At 34.6% G+C, this 9376-nt stretch overlaps 1 pseudogene; it reads right to left on the reverse strand.

The window, feature by feature from the left end:
* Positions 1–876: 876 nt before the first annotated feature.
* Positions 877–4127, reverse strand: LOC142606233 (L10-interacting MYB domain-containing protein-like; annotated as a pseudogene).
* Positions 4128–9376: the final 5249 nt, after the last annotated feature.

A 9376-nucleotide genomic window follows, 5' to 3' on the forward strand; every position in this document is an offset into this window, starting at 1 on the left:
TATGTATGGACCCGAAATCTCAAAATTCCTGGATTTTTTTCTTCTTCTTTTCCTCTGTTTTTCTCAGTATCCGAACAGGGCCTAGAATTATGATGAAGAGAGAGAGAGAGAGAGAGAGAGAGAGAGAGAGAGAGAGAGAGAGAGAGAAGTGACCCAATGCAAGCAAAAAGCTGAGAGAGGCAAGGAGGAAGTTATGCAGAGAATTGCATTTATGCACGTTCAAGCAGAGATCTCTGAAGCAAAACTCTTATTAGTCCAAGAATTTTTGGCCTTACGATCCTGCACAGAATATAAATATTCCAATTTCAATATCAGATAACTGAAACAAAAAATGAATTTAGAAAATTAAGAAAGATCCAGCTTTGTTTGGTTCCCAAAAAAAAAAAAAAAAAACAGTTTCCGTCACTTTCCTTCCAAATTCGACAGTATTGATGTATCAGAATAATAAAATTCAAGTAGAGTAGTTACTTCATGATTGGAAAACAGTATGTATCAGCTCAAGTATAAAGGATGCCATGCAAGTATAAAAGTACATACCTTCCATGTGGTCACAAGTCATGCCGCTGTGGGAAGGATGAAGCTTTGAGAACTTAACTATGCCCAAAAAGAAATGTCTGAGAGGTTCTTAATATTAGGACATATGAAAAATAAAAAATAAAAAATTAAAGCAATAGGTAAGCATAAGAAAACGGAACAAGTAAGCATACGTAGATATTCATGACAATTAATTGGTAACCATTGTCTTACATACACACCCTTGGTAAGCATTTTAGTTTCTACCAATCAAAACAAAACAAAATTCACATAGTGCAAGAAGTACAACATTGAAAATCCGATTACAACACCAATCCTATCGAGACAATCCCCTTTGCTTCACTAAAAATGATAATCAGGGTGCCTTTGGTACTCATTTTCTAGCCACTTCAGCTGGATGTCCTTGTCATCGCAAAGCGCTGCGAACATGTGCCTACCCTTCTCTTTTTCCATGAAGTAGACGGTGCTGAATAGATGAAGGTAATGACCTGAGTGCACCCCGGGAAGACTCAACACCATGTCCAGAATTGTTTTAACCTGAGCGATTGCTTTGTGGAAGCAAATGGTGTACGGGTACCTACACTCCTACTTTCAATAAAAACCTCTGAGATGCTCTTCAAAGAGTCGGACATCTCTTGCGCAACTGAACGCTTTTTTTTTTTTTTGATTTCTTGCAAATTGGCTTGAAAAGGTGGACATTGGTTGCCAAGCCTTTCCCCTTAGTCATTGTCGGTCCTGCCCTCGACGATGATGGACCTTGAACCTCCATTGCGTCAACATTCAGAAAAGGTTCACATTGGGGATCAACAAATTGTGTGCTATCAGCAGAGTCCCCAGAACCTTCGGTGGTTTCCTTTGGCATTTGACCACTTGTGCAGAATGCATTTTTTCCCGTTGCAACTGTACCTCCAAACATGATGTTCATCGCCTCACGATTCGGCAAACGTTTATTTTTGAAGGATTTTACACTGGGACATGCCTACATGTGGAGAACCAGTAGTTAGAACACAATAATATATAGAGAGAGATTGGCATTAAATTATAGACAAATTTCATATTTGCATATTCTTGTTTCTTCTATTGAGGAGAACATTTTCAGTATTGCATTCAAACTAATTAACCGGAACTGATTTAAACAACAGGGGAATATGTCACAGGTTGACCAACCATTTAGCTTCCTAGGTTTAAGCTTAGGATCCCTAAACATGTCATGATTGATGAATTTCGAAGTAATCCAATATATAAACAGTTCAGCAAGACTAGGATTAAAATGATGAAGGTGAGGAATCACCAAATAAACTTTTTAACATTCTTGCTCTTAGAATATTTTATTGCTTCAGAACCACGTCAGAATCACTTGGAAAAAGTCTTTTGGCAATATGAGTAGTGTTAGACTAACTATTGATTACATCAATTGGATGCTCAAGTCAAGTGAGCGTGAGTCTTTCAATTTCCTTTTCTTTTTTTGGCTCAATCTATTGTCCTATATCTCATTAGCAATGGCTGTTATTCTTAAGTGGAATATCCACATGTATACTAGTGATGCACTAAACAAAGTTACTAGAACCAGACAAAAGATACTTCGTTCGAGATGATTATCAATCCATTCAAAAGCTTTGTTTAACATTAGCATTGTCATTATGAGCCATGGCCTTAAGACTTCTAGGTAATCTCTTGATGGGATGTATGTGGAACAAGTTCTGTTGTGTTGGTTATTTTGGAGGTTTAGGGAATTTGAGCATCCTCTAGAGTACAAGTGGTGTGATAAGTAACCTTTCCAATAAAAAAAACCCAACAGATATTTAAAAATTTTCATTTGCTAACAGATTTATATTGGACCAAATAAACTGAAAAAAATATTTTAAAAGCTTTGTTTACTAAGTTATGCAAGCGTTTGGAATTAACTTAATTAAATTTTTGCTAAAATTATGTAGATATATTTGTATTTTGAAAATGTGATATTTTAAAAAATTTTACGTAAATGTATTGCAAACAAGGCTCTCGGATATTTTTAAGACTAAGATATTCTCTTGGCCAAGGTCTTATGAGTATTGTGGGAAAAATATAATATGGATTAAAAAAAAATTGTTTTGATAAGGAACAGAAGTTAGATATTGGGTGAAGGAAAGCAACATTTTCAGACATAATTGAATCCTAAAGATAAAGAGTGCTCTCCTAGTTTGACAAGGCCAAGTGTAGTATTAAGCACATAATAGAGTCCTATTAAAGAAAACATAAAAAAGGCATATGAGAGTGTTTATTTAGGTGTGGAAATAAATATGAAAAGAAAGGACCATCTGCTTCATTCGAAAGTATTGAAACAGTAAAGGTGGCAATAATATCATAATGGAAGCGTGTCATGGATGAAATCAATAAGTGTAGCTCAAATAATAGGACAGTACATATATATATGGGTTTTTCTTTAGAAGAAATCAATAAGAATATGAATTGAATATAAAAACAGCAAACACAATAAGAGAAGTAGAAGTTTGGCCAAAATGTAATATTTGAATTGTGGACTGGAGATATTTCATGGGTCCCTAAAACAATTCCAGTGAATAACAAAGCATTAACATTTGCATAGAGAAAAAAAATGATATAAAAAAATTGGAACTGAACAAAGATTGTGATAAATTTTTTGAACAATAATAAATAATGGGAGAGAAATAGAGACAAACCGTAATCTTTCGGGTCCACCACTCATCAGGGGCCTGAAGCAGTCCAGTGCTAGCATCATAACCCAACCCACTCTCATTGTCAAAACACTCGTTATACTGCTTCCACCCTTTTTTCAAATGATCCCATTTGTTTTTAATCTGCAGGAAAGTCACCACTTTTCCAAAATGGTTATCCAACTGCTGAATCACTGCATCAACCCCAATTTTGGTTAGAAATCCTCCGCTCCTCCGGCCTTCTAGGACTTGAACAGCACAGAACTCACAAAAAGCTTGTAGTTCCTTAATGTCTTTCCAGTCAGCTCTCGGATCATTACTAGCACCGTCCTTCGATTTCTCCCTAACCATTTTTGCTACAACTTCCTTCTATACTCATTGAGGCATTTCAACAACCAGTTCATGTGCATGTCATATAATCAGTTAGGCATACCTTCTATAAAATGCAAACTGAACTCACATATACATTTATATACAACAGAGGTAGGAAGACAATTTACATGCGGTATTACACGAAGGATCAAGAAACCCACATTATAATAGTGTCATGGAAAACACAAAACAGCCACACACAAACGTTGAACAGAAACACCACACACAACCGATGAACACAAAAAAAGAAAAACAAAACCACAGATTGATGAAGCCTCATGGATCAAATTATAACCACACCAACAGATGAGAGAGCATGAGAAATTAGAGGCAACTTACCCGTGAATGCAGAGCTAGACAATGGCAGCAACGATGTCCCAAGCTCCGAGTAGGTTTGCTCGCGCGAAGGAAGAGCAGAGGGGGTCTTTTGAGAGAGTTCCGCGTAATGGGCTTTCTTCTACCCTGTGCATTGCTCTGTTTTGATGGTTTTCTGGTTGGTGAGTTCATTGAAGATGATTCGGACGGAGCATTGAAGAGGATTGAACGCATTCTGCCAGGGTAGTTGGGAGAAAAGAAGAAAGCTGAAGAGAAAAATATCCGTTGAACGAGGAGGAGCGCATCGTTTTGATGAGATGGAGCTGGGCTTGTGCGATCAGATGGCTTCAGGGGTGCGCACCGTTGTCATCAGAGGATGGAGCATTGAGATGGAGCTGGGCTTATCACGCATGCGTTGGAGGTTTAAGTGAAACGGTGCATCTCAGCTCCTCACGCATGCCTTGGAGGTTTAAGTGAAACGGTGCGTCTCGGCTGAGTAGTTTTTAGAAGGTCCATGAACAGTTGAAGGAACGCGTGGTTTTAAAATTATGAAACGCTTTCAGCTTTCAGCTCTTTTCTTTTCTTCTTCGCGTTTCCCTCAGCGCGTTTTTGTCCTGCATATCACAAACGCAAACGCGCAGACGCAGGAATAATCTCTATCCAAACGCTCTCTAACTATTCCTCTCTAAAAGAGTTGTAATAGCTATTCCTTAGTAGATATAATAACTTCTAACATTAATATATTTCCAAATAAATAAACTTTTCATATCCACCTAACAATTATGGAAATGAAAATTCATAAAAAAAACTCATCTCTCTAAAATTTAAAATATATTATTTTCTAGGAAATATAATTGTATGAATAAGATATTTCCTAAAATAGATCATAAGTTTTATTCTAATATTCCAACTCATAACCAAACTAATGAATAGGTTTAATTATTCCATTGCAACACATTTTATTCTCGGTAATAAAGATTACCATTCCTATTGTAATCCAAATTCAGTGTACTAACATACTCTAAGTAAAACCTATGTAAACAAAAATTGCTTTAAGTGCAATATATTTTGGAGAGTAAAAAAAAAAAAACCCTTAGAAAAATCGTAGCAGATGAATTTTAATGAAGATGTGACTATTTTGTGACTTTTTTAATTATAAAATAAAATACCACCTAGTGTTCATATGACGGGTTTTAGTGTCCAGAACTCCAGATAGAGATAAGTATGCAATTTACTTTATATATATATATATATATATATATTTTTTTTTTGGTGGTGATTTTAAACTAGCTATGACTATCAAAGGGGCAAATTGAATTTTTTTTTAAAAAGAAGGGGTTCTAATTGAAAATTTTAAAACTTTGTAATCATCCCCAAATTATGGGAATGAATAGTGTGTAATGGATAAGTGAGTAGTAAAAACTCAAACGGGAAAAATAAAAAGTCAAAGCAGAAGGAAGATGCGGCATGAGGAGAGGATATATGGAAAGTCACGAAAGATCAAAAGAAAGACTTTTGGGAAAAGAACAAATATTTAAAAATTGATTGTTGAAAACGAAATGAAATAGATTTTTTTTTTTTTTTTTTTTTTTTGAGGAATGACAGAATAGATAGTTTATTGAAGAAGAATAGATAGTAAAGTCATAATTTAGCTATAACTTTCAAAAAGTTTCAAGTTAGGCGGCTTAAAAATTAATACTCTCCCCAACGTTGTATTCTCTATTCATTCTCCCCAATTTGATACACCTTTTAACTGAGAGAATTAGATATATTTTTTTTAATAGACAAACGTCTCGTTAGTGCTTGTTTGGGTACTCTACAATTTTAAGTGGTTTATTTTCATTGTGTTTATTAAAATTCATAGTTTTTGGTAATTTTTATGTTACATGTGTAATAAGAAAATGAAAGCTAACTTTTTTTTTTATATATAAAAAAATAAAAAGATTAGATTATTTGCAAAATAAGAAACAATTTTTTTTTTTGCTCATTCCCAAACACTCTCCCAATGTCTCTTCACTCTCTTTGATGTTTGGGATGCCCACAAGGAGATATTGTTTCCGAGTTGACAAACTTTTTTTAAAGGTAAAAAAATATAGTAGTAGATTATGAACTATTGCTAGAGATACTTTAGTACTTTAATTTTAAAGTGATCACTTTTAGTCCCTATCAAACTTAAGTGATCATTATTAGTCTTTTTGCCAACATCCATTAAATCTCTCTAATAAAATAAATGTGGCCAGAAGCGGCCCAACATAATTTGAAACTTAAGGCAAAAAATTTATGTGTGACATTTTATATGTAAATATTAGCTAAAAACATATTTAATACTAATCTCATCAAGGTTAATTTGATACATTAAATATATAATTTCATGAATAATACCAACTATACTAATTTCAATTTCATATAGAGAATTAAATATCATGATTGAACCAAAATTTTTAATAAAAATAAATAAAAATATATTATGATTAAAAAGATACTTTATTCTAGATATATAACAATGCATAGTTAAGTAAATTTGTAAATTAATTTTAAATTTTATATCTTGATTTTAAGAGAGATAGAGATATATATTATTTGGTATGTGACTTTGTAGGATATCGGTTTACAAAAATTAAAATCTCTAACTATTATGAGAGATTAATTTATAATTGATGATTTAATACATTTGCAACATTTTTTTGAAATATTTTAGGCTTTCAATCTGGTTAGGCTTCTTTTGGTCTTATACTTTGGGAGTCTTGATAGAAATGAAAAGAAAAAAATGCCCTAAAAGTACTACTAATTGTTCACAATATGATGTGACAATAGCTATAATTGATGAATTTCATAAATCTAATTAATGAATGTGTAAATTACTTTTTTGTGATTGGTAATATGCTAATTTGCAGAAAATGTGCTAAAATATACTTGTACCTTGACAAAATTAGGAAAAAAAATGCTAAACACCCCCTAAATTTTAACGTAATGACCATTACACACTCTGAGCTTTTATTTTAGTCAATTTGTTATTTAACTTTGCATATATGCCAAATAGGACCATCTTTTAGCTAAACTGTCAAATGACTAAGAGCATCCACAGCAGTGGAGCTAAAAAATTAACTTTTTATCTTCACCAAAGGTTACTTTATCTATTTTACCTATACATATCTACACATATGCTGCAGCAGTGGATCTATTTTAGCTTTCAACACAATAAAATAATATAAACATCACAATAAAATAATATATCTCCTACAATAAAATAATATATCCCACAACTCAAAAAACATTCATACAACCAACCACAACCACCTTTACCATCAGCCACAGTCACAACCACCACCACCACCACCACCACCACCACCAGTCCACAGCAGCAAAAAAAAAAAAAAAACCAACCGAAATCTCCAATCTTTTTCCTCAACCCAGACCAAACAAAATCACCAATTATAAACAAAATAAAAATCATCAATCATAGAGCTGGGCTTCGGTGAGGAGGACAATGTCGGCGTGGGTCTGATCGGCGGCGAGCTTGCGTGGAGCTGAATCGGCGGCGAGCTTGCGTGGAGCTGAATCGGCGTGGGTCTGATCGGCGGCGAGCTTGCGTGGAGCTGAATCGGCGTGGGTCTGATCGGCGGTGAGCTTGCGTGGGTCTCAGCTGATCGGCGTCGGCGTGGGTCTCAGCTGATCGGCGTCAGCGTGGGTGAGCTTCAGAGTGTGATTGTGAAATGGAAATGGAGAGGAGAGAGTGAAATGAAAATGGAGAGGAGAGGAGAGAGTGAAATGGAAATGGAGAGAGTAGCTTCAGTGCCCGAATAAAAAATTATTTTTTTTTTATAACTTTCAGCTACAGTGCTCATGTACTGATACATGAGCACTGTAGCGCAAAGCTAAAATTTTTTAGCTTTGCCTCCACTGCTGCATGTGGGTTTTTGGGGTTTGAGTGGAGCTAAAATAACAATATAGCTATTTAGCTCCACTGCTGTGAATGCTCTAACAGAACTATCTTTAAAATTAAAAAAAAAAAACAACAAAAAACAAAAAACAAACCTCTATACCATTTGGGAGGGGGCAAGAGAAGAACTAAAAAAAAAAAAAGGTGGCCTCATCCAGTCATCCTTATCTCCCACTGCAGATAAAGCTGAAGCACAAGAGCATACCAGATCAAATCAAACTATCAAATAAATTGTAATCAATTGTTATTTGCATATTCAAATAAATTGTAATCTGTGTAACAATTATAAATACACGTACAGATTCCCAAAAAATAGTTATAAGGGTGGTTTTCAAACCCAAACTAAAGCTCCTCTTTTACAACTTCTTTCTCTAAACCAACAATCAAATCAGCCACCATGGCTAACTCAATACCTTAATTGCCACTACGGGTCTCTTCGCTAACTTCTCTCTAGTAATTTCTTTCTCTCTGTGGCCAAAACCTTAGCCTCCATATCAGAAATTCTCAAGCTTTAGCCTCTCAGATTTAAACCCAAATCTAACCTCCACTTTAAGATTAGTGGCAGGACCATGATCGTCTCTCTCTCCTAGGATTCAAATGGACACTTGACTTGACCATGTGGATCGTCTCTCTCCTAAGTTTCTCTCTATCAAAATTGTTCTCTTTCATCACTATGGGTCTCAGGTGATTGAACTGGGTGATTTTAATGCTCACGTGCGTGTCACGTGAGTATTCTATTAGTTTATTAACAGCTGACAAATTGAAGTACTAATTTGGTACATGGATAAATTGGCTAAAATAAAAGATACTGACCTGAAAATTTTAAAATACTAGATAAATTCATTAGTTATCATCTTAATGGTCACCTCAGAGTCTAACGTGGCACCTGTGCATTTTATGTGCCGTATAAATAATTTTCCATACTAAGATGACATCATCACGGTAAAATGCTAGATTGATAAGAATAAATCTTGTACTACGTCAAGTAACCTAATAAATGTCACAACTCACTCATTAAGTGACTTGGTGCAGGTTATATGGGCGAGATGTGACATTTATTGTGCAACTTTATGGGCACAAAGACTTACTCGATTGATAATGAATTTTTATTTTTGATTTTTAGGGACACAAATGTATTTTTCACCTTGTTATAAAACTTAAAATCTTCTTTAAAAAAAAATCACTTTCCCTCTCGTTTTTTACTGTTGTTTTCTGGGAAAGCAAAAAAAAAAAAAAAAAAAAAAAAATCCTGAAAATCACAATTACTAAACAAATACTTACTTTACTAATCGATCTTGAATGGGTTTAAGTGGCTAAACCCATTCATGATCGAGCTCAAAGTCTCGTCCCCCATCACTCCACCATTACCTTGAAAAGCAAAAAAGGAAACTTTTGATGGTGATGGATTCTGCTCTGTGACGGTGCATTGCGGCCTCAACCACTTTGATGACTGAGATTGCTGGCTTTTTTTTTTAAAAAAAAATTATTTTTTATAGTCCCCACAACTGCAATGGGACCTCTCTCTGTTGCCGAGTCATAGTCA

The sequence above is a fragment of the Castanea sativa genome, chromosome 8 (genome assembly GCF_040712315.1).
Source record: "Castanea sativa cultivar Marrone di Chiusa Pesio chromosome 8, ASM4071231v1".
In the NCBI taxonomy this organism is placed as follows: domain Eukaryota; kingdom Viridiplantae; phylum Streptophyta; class Magnoliopsida; order Fagales; family Fagaceae; genus Castanea; species Castanea sativa.